Genomic DNA, 13,643 nt, shown 5'->3' with positions numbered 1-13,643 from the left:
TTATGTCTTGCGTGCACCTAGGAGATCCATAACGGTTTTTAGACGTACCATTATTATCTATGCATATATTTGAAGCATTTTGTACATTATAGGTATTTATATGTGTGCATCAGACAAAATGACTTCCCAATTAGCAGAGGCGGATTTAGGTTTTTTCCAGCCCCACCCCCACACACTAATCTTGGAAAATGGGAGATTATATAGGGAATCACTGAAGCATGACTGGCAGGGACCCCCTCTTAGGCAGTCAATGGGTCCCCACTTATGAAAATTTCTGGATCAACCACTGCTTAGTTCTAGTTATCTAAGGTCCTAGTGTGAAATATAACCAATAGGAATTGGTCTTTTTAAACACTTTTACATAGGCCTACATGTATACGTTTTGTCAAGGGTTGGTTCATTACCGACCGTGCAAGGGCTGTATAGCCAGTCAAGGTCGTTAAAAACTTCCATTTGTTGATTCACGCAATATTGAAATTATGATAACTCAATGCGCAGTTACTAGTTACTGAAGTTGATATTAGCTACTTTTCTTCTTTATTTCATATAATTGATTTTTTGATTTTTTTTTCTTCGAAAAATTTGTGGTGTTGAAATAGGGAATAGACACAGATACCTAAGCACATTTAACAAAAGAAATTTTGTGTAATGTCATCAATCTGTATTACACGTAGACAGGATGTTCTCTAGAAACTTTACGTTATACACACCGGAGAGTACACGCACTGCCGTAATGGAAAATTGCTGTATGTTATAATTACCTGTAATCAGCTTTGCAACAAATCAGTTGACTGACCATGTCATTACAGTTCAAACAGATTTCCCTCAAATCAAAATGGAATATATATATATTCATTTTTATATCTTTAAAATTTAAAACTTTAAAAAGTACACTTTGACAAAATTATGAAATATAACGAATTGAACAATTTAAAATAGTATTTTAACAAAGTTCAAGATATATAATTTTACAACGATCCTAAAAATATCCAAACAAACGATAAATTTGTGTTGGATATACATGTATCATTAAGTTACAGTTCTGTTAAGATTTGACTGCCTTTTTACAGGGAATTTCTATTCTTACAGTTAGTATATACTGTTCCTGGCTTAAAATGATTCTGAGAATCTCTGCTCAGCAACTGGTGCGAAATTAGCATTTTTTTCACGTGATTTTATTCAAATATCTTGTAGCAGTAAAAAACACAAATTAATGTATTTTTCAAATAGCTTTATTCAGCTTTAAATAATTATAGCGAAAAACAGCGAACATGGGAAAATGAAATGTTTTTAGTAGCCTCATTATTAAATCTCCCGGTGAGTGTGATCAAATAAAGAGGTTCTCCGACTCCGTAATACTTGGAAAATCTTTATATCTGATTCAGGATCAATTCATCGGTTACACTCCCCTATCACCAGTGATTCTTTGTTTTTAGCTGACATTCTGAAAAAAAGGTGTGTAAGTGTTGACTCGCAATATGCATGATTAATAACAGATATCGACTCGTTACCAGGACTACTGCAAAAAACAATTATTCAGTTTACTGATTTAGATGGAAGGTAAACGGACAGAAAGTCGCAGGACAAAAAGTCACAGGACATGAAGTCACAAATTTGATAGGACAAAAAGTCACAAACAAATTGTTGACAATTGGTTTGAATATATATGAAAAAGATCTTGAAATAAATTTCTTTTTGTTACATATATTCATTTTTAATTTAAGGAAATTGCTCATAGAGCTTGATAAACACGATAAATGGAAATGTATTAGATTTTAATCTTGCAAAGGATATATTTATGGGGCCATATTTATTGGCAAATTGAAGCCATTTAAGTACCAAGCCACTTTGAAATTTTGTTTTCATAACAATTATTTGATTATTATTGATATTTATTGAATAAATTTTAATTACTAAGTTGCTTCTTAAATAAAACTTCAAGAAAAATACAAAAAAAAGTGTTTTCTTGTTCAAAGAAAAATAATCTCTAAACTGAATTGTGACTTTTTGTCTGTGACTTGTTGACCGTGACTTTTTGTCCTGTGACTTTTTGTCCTGTGACTTTCTGTCCTACATTCAGATTGAATAGGGGTTTGGTTGACCCTGTCTCCCTCTATCTGAGACTACTATCTCAGTGATGAACTTAATGTTTTATGTATTGTGCTTGTCATATATATATATGTTGGATAAAAGCTCTAGAGCTTATGTTGTATTGTATGTATAACCAACTTTAAATAAATCTTTTTTGTTAGCCCATAACAACTAACAAGTAAGATTTAGGTTTCTTCTTTTTGTAATACAAACAATTATTACACCTTGAAAGGATTTTTTTTTACTATGACGGCGTCCAAGAAAAAAGTTGAAATAGCTAGACACTAACTTTATATTGGACCCTAGTAGCTTTATATGTGCTTGTGGTTGCAAATGTAAATGCATGGATGCCTGCTACACTGTAGAATACATAACAAGGAAGCTTTGCTTTGCTCTTCATGGAGTACGAACTCGTCTTCATAATTAAAAACCTTCCGCCAAGCAAGCGTAAGGGTCTTTGACAGTAACCAACACTTATCTCACGAAGCGTACCTAGTATGTCTTTTTAGGTATATATATATATATATAAACATTTATTCGTCATTGTGCAAAGTGCTCCTTTGAAGGAGGGATTTTCTAAACCAGAACAGAACAGAATAGCCATGCAAGACTTTATTATCATTTGGACTAATATTAATTTATGGCACATTTTGTCTTACCACAGGGATTTTTTCTTGGTTTTGTCATTTTATCAGATATTATAAGCATAGGTCTACTTGTTGTATGAAATGAATGCAAGGTGTCATATAAAAAAAGAAGATATCTGTTTGCCAAGGTTAATTTTACTAAGACCTCATTTTCATAAAACAATGATAATATTAAACAGCAAGAATGAGAATCAAGTCAAAGTTATATACAAATGAGGCAAAATTTTCAGTTGCCTACTTTTTATGTATTAGTAGTTATTTTTGTCATTAAATAATATTGTTTACCCTTTTATGTGTAGGGCAAGAATATTAAAGATATAAAAGGGAAACTATAAACAGAAGAAATTATCAACAAAAATAGATTTACAAAGGTCAACAAAGCCTAAATGGTAAGTCCACTGTTGAAAAAAGTTTTAGCCCTTGAGTAATGATTAAATATTTATTAAAATAAGATGTGGTACGATAAATGAGAAAACTATCCATCAGAGTTCAATTAAGTGGATGTAAGCATTGTAATTACTTATTAGAGGCCAATGATGACCTGTTAGTAATGAAAAAACTCATACCCTATACATGATATAGTAATCTATAAAAGACAACGCTAACAAAATTTGAAACAAACCATCAATTCAAACTTCAAATATACCAGACTAATTTATAAAAAAAACAAAATATTATGAAAAACAAAAATGACGGATATGAACCAACATCAACCACTGAACTATGTACAAGCTCCTGATATTGGACAGGCATTATATGGCTGGGTTGATATAAAAATAAGAAGCAGTATGATTTCAAATAAGACTTTTCTCCAATAGAGATAAAATGACATTTAACAATGTTTAAGGAGGCTTGAGGGTATAAAAATTTCAGAAAAATATTAAATTTTTTTTTTTCATAACTAATTTTATTTATAACTTTATTAGTTTTTACTTTTTGATATGGTACAGAAATCATTCTAAAAAATCAAGTCGTTTTGGCCCCAGACAACTTTTAAAATGTATATATCATTGAAAAAGCTCCAAATTATCTCCCTTTGGTGCAGAAATGCCATTTTTTGGCATGAGAATTGTAATATCTTTTTTAGCTCATCAGTGACCTATATTTTTTTATTATCATTTTCAACTAACTTTACTTAAACTAAACTATTGTAAAATTTAAGCGATTTCTGTAATTAAGTTCTTTTTTCATTTCAAAATTACCTCTATTTCTCCTATTAGTTAAACAGAAAAAAAGTACATTTACAAAAATGGATATATATGCTTCTTTCAAAGGCGGATTGTGAGTGTGATTGAATGGAGTCCCCATTTTTAGCTCACCTGGCCCAAAGGGCCAAGTGAGCTTTTCTCATCACTTGGCGTCCGTCGTTGTCGTCCGTCGTCGTTAACTTTTACAAAAATCTTCTCCTCTGAAACTACTGGGCCAAATTGAACCAAACTTGACCACAATCATCATTGGGGTATCTTGTTTAAAAAATGTGTGGCGTGACCCGGTCAACCAACCAAGATGGCCGCCTCGGCTAAAAATAGAACATAGGGGTAAAATGCAGTTTTTGGCTTATAACTCAAAAACCAAAGCATTTAGAGCAAATCTGACATGGGGGTAAAAATGTTTATCAGGTCAAGATCTATCTGCCCTGAAATTTTCAGATGAATCGGTCAATCGGTTGTTGGGTTGCTGCCCCTGAATTGGAAATTTTGAGAAAATTTTGCTGTTTTTGGTTATTATCTTGAATATTATTATAGATAAACTGTAAACAGCAATAATGTTCAGCAAAGTAAGATCTATAAATAAGTCAACATGACAAAAATGGTCAGTTGACCTGTTTAGGAGTTATTGCCCTTTATACTCAATTTTTAACCATTTTTCGTAAATTAAAGTAATCTTTTACAAAAATCTTCTCCTCTGAAACTACTTGGCCAAATTAATCCAAACTTGGCCACAATCATCTTTGGGGTATCTTGTTTAAAAAATGTGTGGCGTGACCTGGTTAACCAACCAAGATGGCCGCCACGGCTAAAAATAGAACATAGGGGTAAAATGCAGTTTTTGGCTTATAACTATGAAACCAAAGCATTTAGAGCAAATCTGACAAGAAGTAAAATTGTTAATCAAGTCAATATCTATCTGCCCTGAATTTTTCAGATGAATTGGACAACTGGTTGTTGGGTTGCTGCCCTCCAATTGGTAATTTTTAAAGAAATTTTGCCGTTTTTGGTTATCTTGAATACTATTATAGATAGCGATAAACTGTAAACAGCAATAATGTTCAGCAAAATCAGATCTACAAATGAGTCAACATGACCTAAATGGTCAATTGACCCTTTAAGGAGTTATTGCCCTTTATAGTCAATTTTTAACAATTTTCATTAATTTGGTAAATTTATGTAAATTTTTACCAAATATAGTTCTCTGTTACTAATGGGCAAGTTCATTATAGATATAATTGTAAGAAGCAAAATTGTTCAGTAAAGTAAGAACTTCAAACACATCACCATCACCAAAATACAATTTTGTCATGAATCCATTTGTGTCCTTTGTTTAATATGCACATAGACCAAGGTGAGCGACACAGGCTCTTTAGAGCCTTTTGTTTTAATTTAATTTTTCTATTTTTCTATAAAGTGTAAGATAAAGTTCATTTATAGAAAAATATAGCGTAACCCTATATTACATGTATTAAGAAAAAAAATTGATTGAAACCTGTGAGCCCCCTTAATTTAACAAAAATAGTTCACTGTACAGCCTTTGACAATGAGCAAACGCTATACCGGACAGTGGTTTTAATAACAGCACAACATTTGAACAAATTGTAAAAATTTGTTGCAATGGGCTTAACTCAAAAGACTGCAACAAGGAACCAAACAATAACCAGTAATATGTAAATTCAGGCGCGGATCCAGAGGGGGGGTTCCGGGGGTTGGAACTCCCCTTTTTTTTAAACGATCAATGCATTTGAATGGGGACATATAATTGGAACCCCCCCTTTGTCCTGGGTTAGGAACCCCCCCTTTTTAAAATGTCTGGATCCGCCCCTGAAATCATAGACACAAAGCACTGAAATAAGAGTACTAACAATAGATATTTAAATGAAAGTTTATTAAAATGTTCATAAACATGATAAAATAGTCATTTTATTGCTGTATTTCTCTTCACTGATAATTTTTGAGTTTTGTGTATTTGTAGGTCAGACATCTCGGTTTTCATGGTCATCATTCAACAGATCAATACTGAACAGAAAACTTGGAAGATGATATTTTTCTCAACAGTGCGACTTATTTTATTAATTTGAAATGGAATGTTTTTTTCTACATTAAATAGAAAAAGGAAATTTCAACATAATGACTATAAACAAAAAGGAGTCATATCATCACGATCATAGATGCTCAAGAACTTGATCATGTAAATGCAAAAATGTAATTATCAATTGAAAGAAGGAACGAATGAAAAAAATATTAGCATGTTGTTGTCCAAATAAACCTGCTTTGTCTTCTCATTTGAATCGCTCCATCCAATAAAGATGTACCGAGGAGGATCTTTGAAGAACAGATTGAAAAATGTTTTGTCTAAGAATTGCAGGAATATTCTAGTGGATGAAATAATTTATTGACTTGACTCTTATATAGTGGACTGAATAATTGTACATAGCAAGCAGCGAAAAAGAAAACTAAAACTTTAACACAAAAAGTGTTTAAATTATAAATTTGCAAATATAAGCATAATATTATATACACCACAAAGGTATATAATTCAAATTGTTTGCATATTCAATCATGTATTGCAATGAAACTATAACAAAGAAAACCTTACTTCATGAAAAGAGTAAACTATTCAGTCAGAATATGAAATATTTTTTTCAGTTCTATTTTTCATTATAAAATAAACAAGACAAAGATTTCAAAACAATATTTTTTTCATTTATTTAAACATGTCATCATTTTGTTTCAGTGAAAGAACTTTACTCTTTGACCTTAAATTTTATTATACATTCCAAAATCAGAATTATAATCTTTATTGTCATATTAACAAATAAAAAACATGTTTGTGACAAAATAAAAAAAATTTAATAAAATATAAAAAAACTTGTATACATTTAAAACTTTTTACTACCAAACAGCATTCATTGCAACATACACATACTGTATATTTATATCTATAAATTTATAATTTGAATCCCATAGGATTTTATTTTGTCCCATGGGATATTAAAAATCCCATGGGATATTAAAAATCCCATGGGATAATAATAATCCCATGGGATTTTTTTTGTCCCATGGGACAACAAATATCCCATGGGACTACAATTATCCCATGGGACCAAAAAAAATCCCATGGGATTTAACCAAAATCCCATGGGATAATGGTAAATCCCATGGGATTTTGCCCTGTCCCATGGGATATTGAAAATCCCATGTTTTTATAAATCAAATAGAAAAATAAATATAATAGTAACAGTAGAAAACCAATGAAATTATTGAATCCCATGTAATTCCGCACATTTTGTTTATATACATGACACTGTAGCTCTTATTTGAGGCGGCGGCGGATTTGCAAATGAGTGTTTTGCAAATTTAAAGTGTCCAGTGTTTATAGTCCGAAAATTTAATAAATATTTCAACCGAATCAAATTGTAAAGATAGATATTAAAAACATATTCACATCAGGAGAAAATAAAGAAAATTAATAGAAGACAAGTTTATAACAGCCAAAACATTTTTTTCTTTCTATTCTGTGTCTTTCAAAATCAACTTCCGAAGCAAGGTTGTCGGCTCTCCGGACATTCCCGAAGTCCTGCGTTTATTGCCAAGTTTATGAGCTTCGGTCCTTGCTTGGAAGTTGTTTCAAAATATGACTTGTTAGAATTTAACCACAAATGGCTTCAAATATTTTTTTAATATAAAATAAATATTGTTAAGAAAAGAAACAAACAAAAATACTTAAATAATTCGAATAATATATATAATTTTACACAATTTAAAATATCTAATATTTTTTCACGGAAACTACAAGAATAATAAAACATACGTGCAGTAAATTCTGAGTTATGAAAATTATTAATATCAATTCTGTTTCTGTGACGCTGGCAGACGAGAAGACGCTGGCAGACTATGATACGATATACCTTTAATCTATACCTATACGGGTTTTATACTTTTTAGATTGATATCAGTTCCAATTTGATAGCTAATTTGAGGATATTTTAAGCTAATTATGAGTTTAACGAAACATGCGGAAGGGCGATTATCATTTATAAACTTTATCTATGTTCATTACTTTTCCATTGTCCAATAAAAATTTACCTACACTGATTAATTATCACTTACAAATATACCTTTTGTAACCATCAATTTATTTTAAAAAGGTTTGGAAAGTTTATATTTTTTTCTTCTGTCAATTAGTAATGTTTTGGATTACATACGGTATACAATGTATACATTGCAATTGAAGACGTTCAGTTGTAAATATTTCGTGCATTTTTCGGACTATAAAGAATAACAATTGATATCATACAGGCATCCGACAACCCTCGGTAGAATCTGCTACTCTAGTCTAAATTGTGTTACATGGCTTTTAGTGAGGGTTTGACACGGGGGGTGTTTATTTTCCAAATACCTTTTTATTAATATCCTCCCTTTTTTAGTTAGGGTTTGACACGGGGATGTTTCTTTTTCCAAATACCATTTTTTTTAAATATCCCCCTTTTTAGTGAGGGTTTGATACAGGGGTGTTTATTTTCCAAATACCATTTTTTTTTAAATATCCCCCTTTTTACACACATACACACACATTTTCCCCCTTCTTATTCTATATCCTACTTTTTTAACCCCAATAGTTTTTCTATATCCCATTTATTTCATGCCTATATACCACTTTCATACATTTTTACATGTATTCGTCTTGTTTAGGGCAGGTTGATTATTAATTTTCGAGGGTGCAGGTGTTTTTGAAAATACGTAACTCAGCCTGGTAATAACTTCAATTCTAATAAATTAAATTTTGCTAGAAACGACTAAAATAAAAATTATGCAACACAATTCAGGAAGCAATTGTATATAAAATTAAACATAAATTTTCGCGTTGAAAAGCGGCAGAAAAAATACCCCGCGAAGCAACAGGTGACAATTTATATTAAATTAGTAAAAATCATTCTGTTCCCTTTCATAGATGAAAAAATGTTTGCTCGTCCCTTTATCTATGACAATATTCTCTACAGATGGTACCCGTAAATGAATTATTTGTAGATAAAACGTGTTATAGTTTAATTATAGATAAGAAATTAAAGCATGGTTGTATGATCTGATAATCAAATTAAATCTTTTAATGTTTATTTCCTTCGGCAATGGTGTTTCATGTAGTGTAAATCATCCAAAACGTATGGCAAATACCAGTAATGCAAAATGGTTATTTGCCTGAATAGCCTCCCCTCCTCTGTGCTCTTGTTTTCTACTAAATATTCAAGCATTTATGAAATTATTTTTTTTTTACAATTTTCTGACCTAGAAAAAACCCCAACTATAACACCATTGAAGTTTAATGGTTGCTCCCTAATTATTTTTAGATCTTAAACGAAATTTGTTTTAAAGATATACGGCAATGTTAGTGGTATATGTTTTAGAATTTTATCATTGGAACCATTCAAATATTGCAACTCTTGCAAAATTGAAATAAACATGGAATGTAATGGCCCTCTTTCTTTATTCTTTGGTCTTGAAAGCCCGCTCATTGTTTATCTCTACCTCTTATAGTAAGTTTAAAAACCAGAATTTGATTTTTAACCTTCGGTTGTGAATAATGTCATGCTTTTCTTCTTACTTCTAAAGCTTGTACACAAGAATTTTCGGCTCTTCCTTGCCACCATTTGCGACTATGGTCTAGGGGAAACAATGATAGTCCGTCGGAGGGGGACGATAAATGGCTGATCCGTGTTAAGAGAGGGCCATATATATCTCTTGCACGTTAAAGACACCATTGTCGATTTCGAAGAAAGAGCAGGCCAATGCCGCTACAAGGCAGCGCTCGCAAAGTGGAAAGGGATTAATATAAGTTGTAAAACATGTTTCCCAATCCACTATAATAAATATGTTTATACTTGTTAAACTAAACAAGAAGTTGATATTTTCTTACACTGTACATACAATGGTAAATGTAATTAGGATATTCTAAACATCCTGTTGGAAAAACTACATGTGTATTCTTAATTAATCAGTAAAGTAAATAAATACCAAAGCTGATAAAAATCTCGTTCTGAAGGTTTTTTGTCTGAGTCAGAATATTTGTTCGTGCAAAGAAATAACATTTTTTTTAGTTTTCGGACGCTTATAATCAATTTTTTGGTCTTCTTCAAAATTTTACTCTATAAGGTACGGTGACTGTGAAAATCTTGATTCAGAATATGAAATTGTGTTTTTACATCAGCATGACCACAATGTTTTCCCCCATCAAATTGGGGATCAGAATACGTTTTAGAAAACAAATACTCATTGAAGTTAAATGGTTGTTTTCCGTAATGACAACACATACCACGATATATAACTAACATTGCCATTAAAGCGGGATGTTTGGCATGCCACAAAAACCAAGTTCAACCCACCATTTTTTTCATAAAATGCCCTGTACCAAGTCAGGAAAATGGCCATTGTTACATTATAGTTCGTTTCTGTGGGTGTTACATTTCGGTGTTGTGTCTCTGTTGTGTCGTACATTGTAGTTCTCTTATATTTGATACGTTTCCCTCAGTTTTAGTTTGTAACCCGGATTTGTTTTTTCTCTATCGATTTATGAATTTTGAGCAGCGATATACTACTGTTGCCACGAAATATAGCTAATCGGTTTATCATTTAATTTTGTGTATGATTTTTCGGTAAAATTGATTAAATGTTATTTATCTGATTATGCTCGGAGCAGTTTCAGGGTTGTACATGATGTATAAAAGGAATATGGCTGTAGTTATTAGTATCTGAAACATCACAGATTTCAACAGAGCAAATTTCGAAAATGCAGGTAAGAGATGTTATGTTTCTAGTTTGTAAAACATTTTCTCGGGACATTTTTGTTTTTCGATGCTAACAATCAATTTTTGTTTTTCAAAACCTTACACTATATTAAGGTATGGAGAAAATCTGGATCTATAATTTTTTTATCATTTGCTTGACCACGTATTTAAAATGATATCTTTTAACGTTTTATCAAAAAGCATGACTAAAAAGTAGTAATCTTCAAAGGAATGTAACAATTTTTACTGTTTTATGTTCAGTAATCATGTTTCGGGTAAAGGTGGTACCCAACACCTTCACTAAAATTAATTTGGCTCGTTTAATTTTCATAAAATTTTGACAAAGTATTTACTTTGACCCTTTGACAAAAATATCAAAAAATTTCAAAAAATGTGAACCAACCGTTTTATCAGAAAAATTACACTGGTTATATATCTTTATTTGCAAAACATACAAAAACCAATTTTGGTTGTGGCAAATACATTGACAAACAAACATAATGAAACATAATGAAAACTCGACAATATTATAAGAAATATTATAAAAACAGTTACTGTTCTCCTTTCCTCAGTTCTAATGACTCTTTAATAAAAGAAACAACTGCTTTTACATCATTTGGTGTTGATGGATTAAGTATTATTACGAGTTTATCAGTAAAATTAAGTGTATTAAAATTTACATATTTTTGTATATAATATTTTAGAAAGATTTCTCTTATATTTTTATTTATTTTACAGTTGAAGAAAAAATGAAATTCATCGTCTAAGATATTACATATTTTACATTTTCTTTCATTTCGTGGTATTTTGGTATATCGTCCAGTTTCTATGAAGAGACAATGTTCGCTTATTCTAAATTTGGTTAACATTTTTCTTGTCTCTTTACTTGGGTGTGATAGGTAGTATTGCATTTGGTTATTTATATTAGATTTAAGAAATTTATATAGATATATTTTATTATTTTCATTTAAGTTATTTATTTTATCATCAATAACAGTTTGATAATAGTTGATATAACTTTTTTTTTTTTTTTTTTTTTTTTTTTTTTATATATAGCAGTTTGACAAACACTGATTTTGATCATGGAGAAGCTGAATATTACCTTAACAACACAACGTAATTAAAACGTTAAGCCGATTTTACAGAGTTATCTCCCTGTAGTGTTAGATACCACCTTAAATAAACGTCTGTGACCGTCCAAAACTCCTGTTCTTGGTAGCTGTGATGTTCAAGCATGGACATTGATTATACTAGTATATACGTATATATGTAGCATATGTAGGTATATGACTTAGTACATTTGAATGTAGAAGTATGCAGTCGTTAGATATACGTAACCATGTTTTAATACTCAGAACGTCTATAAGTATATGTATAAAGTAAAATCACAAAAATTCTGAACATAGAGGAAAATCTAATCGGAAAGTCCATAATCACATGGCAAAATCAAATGACAAAACACATAAAAAACGAACGGACAAGAACTGTAACATTCCTGACTTGGTACAGGCATTTTCAAATGTAGAAAATGGTGGATTAAACCTGATTTTATGTGTTTAGTTCATGTGTTGTGGTGTTAAGATCTCTATGAAATTGATTTTTTTAAGGTGAGACAGACTAAAGTTGTCACCACAAACATTCCTATAATCATCCAATCAGTGTCTTTATAACAACTGTGCTTTAAAACACGCAGTGAATCTCAAAAATTAAAAGACGCCATATTATATATATATATATAAAGATGTGGTATGATTGCAAATTCTTGCCATTGTGGGTCCGATGTTGAGGATGTCTACCATTACTTTTTCGTTTGCCCAAAATACACATTATGTAGAAAAACCTTATTCCATAACCTTAACTGGCTATCTGAAAACTTTCTTTTAGATACAAAACTATTAATTTGCGGACACTTGAAACTTTCGAACGAACAAAATATTCAAATTTTCAAACATGTTCAAAATTTCATAAAAAGGTCAAACAGATTTCTTATGCCTTGATAGAGCGTTATTATTACTGACACGGAACGTCATCGTTGTCATCAATTCACAAGTCATCGTCACAGAATTATACGACTTTTCAAACTTTCTTTTTCTCTTTTTACTTTCTGTACTCTTTGTTCACCTATGAAAGCTAGTATTACATTGTATAAACTGTTTGTTTTATATGCATGTCCATTATATCATACTATTGTTGTAACTTTATATTGTATTATGGAGAAGACTTCATAAGTATGATTTACTTGTGTCTAATCCGTTTTGCTTTAATTCAGCAAATAAAATATGTTTAAACTAGACAAATCTCCATACAAGTCACACTTTTTAAAAGAAAACCATTATACGTCAAAGTACGGTCTTCTACACGGAGTCTTGGCTCACATCGAACAGCAAGCTACAAAGGTTTCAGGTCATTATTATTCTTTCTTTCTTAAAAGTCCGTTTAAAGAGAAAAATCGTAATTCCACACCGAAAGTACTTCATGTATTGACATTTATTTCTATTTTACAGACCAAAGTCCTCGTTGTTATGTTGATGGTTGCCATGGTGATGATGGTAGAGGTCAAAGGTAGACAACTGACACGAGACTGTCTCGACATCTGTCGCCGAAGAATAGACAGATGTAAATCAAATTGTAACCAGGACCACAAGAACAAAAACAAAAGGAAGAAGTGCAAGGATGTCTGTAGAAAATCTGATAGACAATGTAAAAAGTTCTGCCGCAACGACGACCCGACCGATGATTTTACTTACGACATGTAAATAAATAATTGGGAAACAAAACGTAAAATTATTCAAATACGTGTTCTCAATATATTTGTTTCATACTTTGAATAAAAGCTTATTACTAGTTATACTTATTATAACTTATTTAAATTAATCTTCTACCCCAAGGTATTTTTAACAGAAAAAAGGTCT

General features: G+C 31.1%; 1 long non-coding RNA gene across 1 annotated transcript; it reads left to right on the top strand.

Moving 5' to 3' along the window:
- Nucleotides 1-3,016: 3,016 nt before the first annotated feature.
- On the top strand, nt 3,017-6,824 carry LOC139495317 (uncharacterized). Its single transcript, XR_011657317.1, has 2 exons — nt 3,017-3,127; nt 5,925-6,824. It is a non-coding gene; the product is annotated as an uncharacterized lncRNA (long non-coding RNA).
- The last annotated feature ends 6,819 nt before the right edge of the window (nt 6,825-13,643 follow it).

The sequence above is a fragment of the Mytilus edulis genome, chromosome 11 (genome assembly GCF_963676685.1).
Source record: "Mytilus edulis chromosome 11, xbMytEdul2.2, whole genome shotgun sequence".
Classification (NCBI taxonomy): Eukaryota; Metazoa; Mollusca; class Bivalvia; order Mytilida; family Mytilidae; genus Mytilus; species Mytilus edulis.
This window is presented reverse-complemented; position numbering and strand designations above follow the sequence as displayed.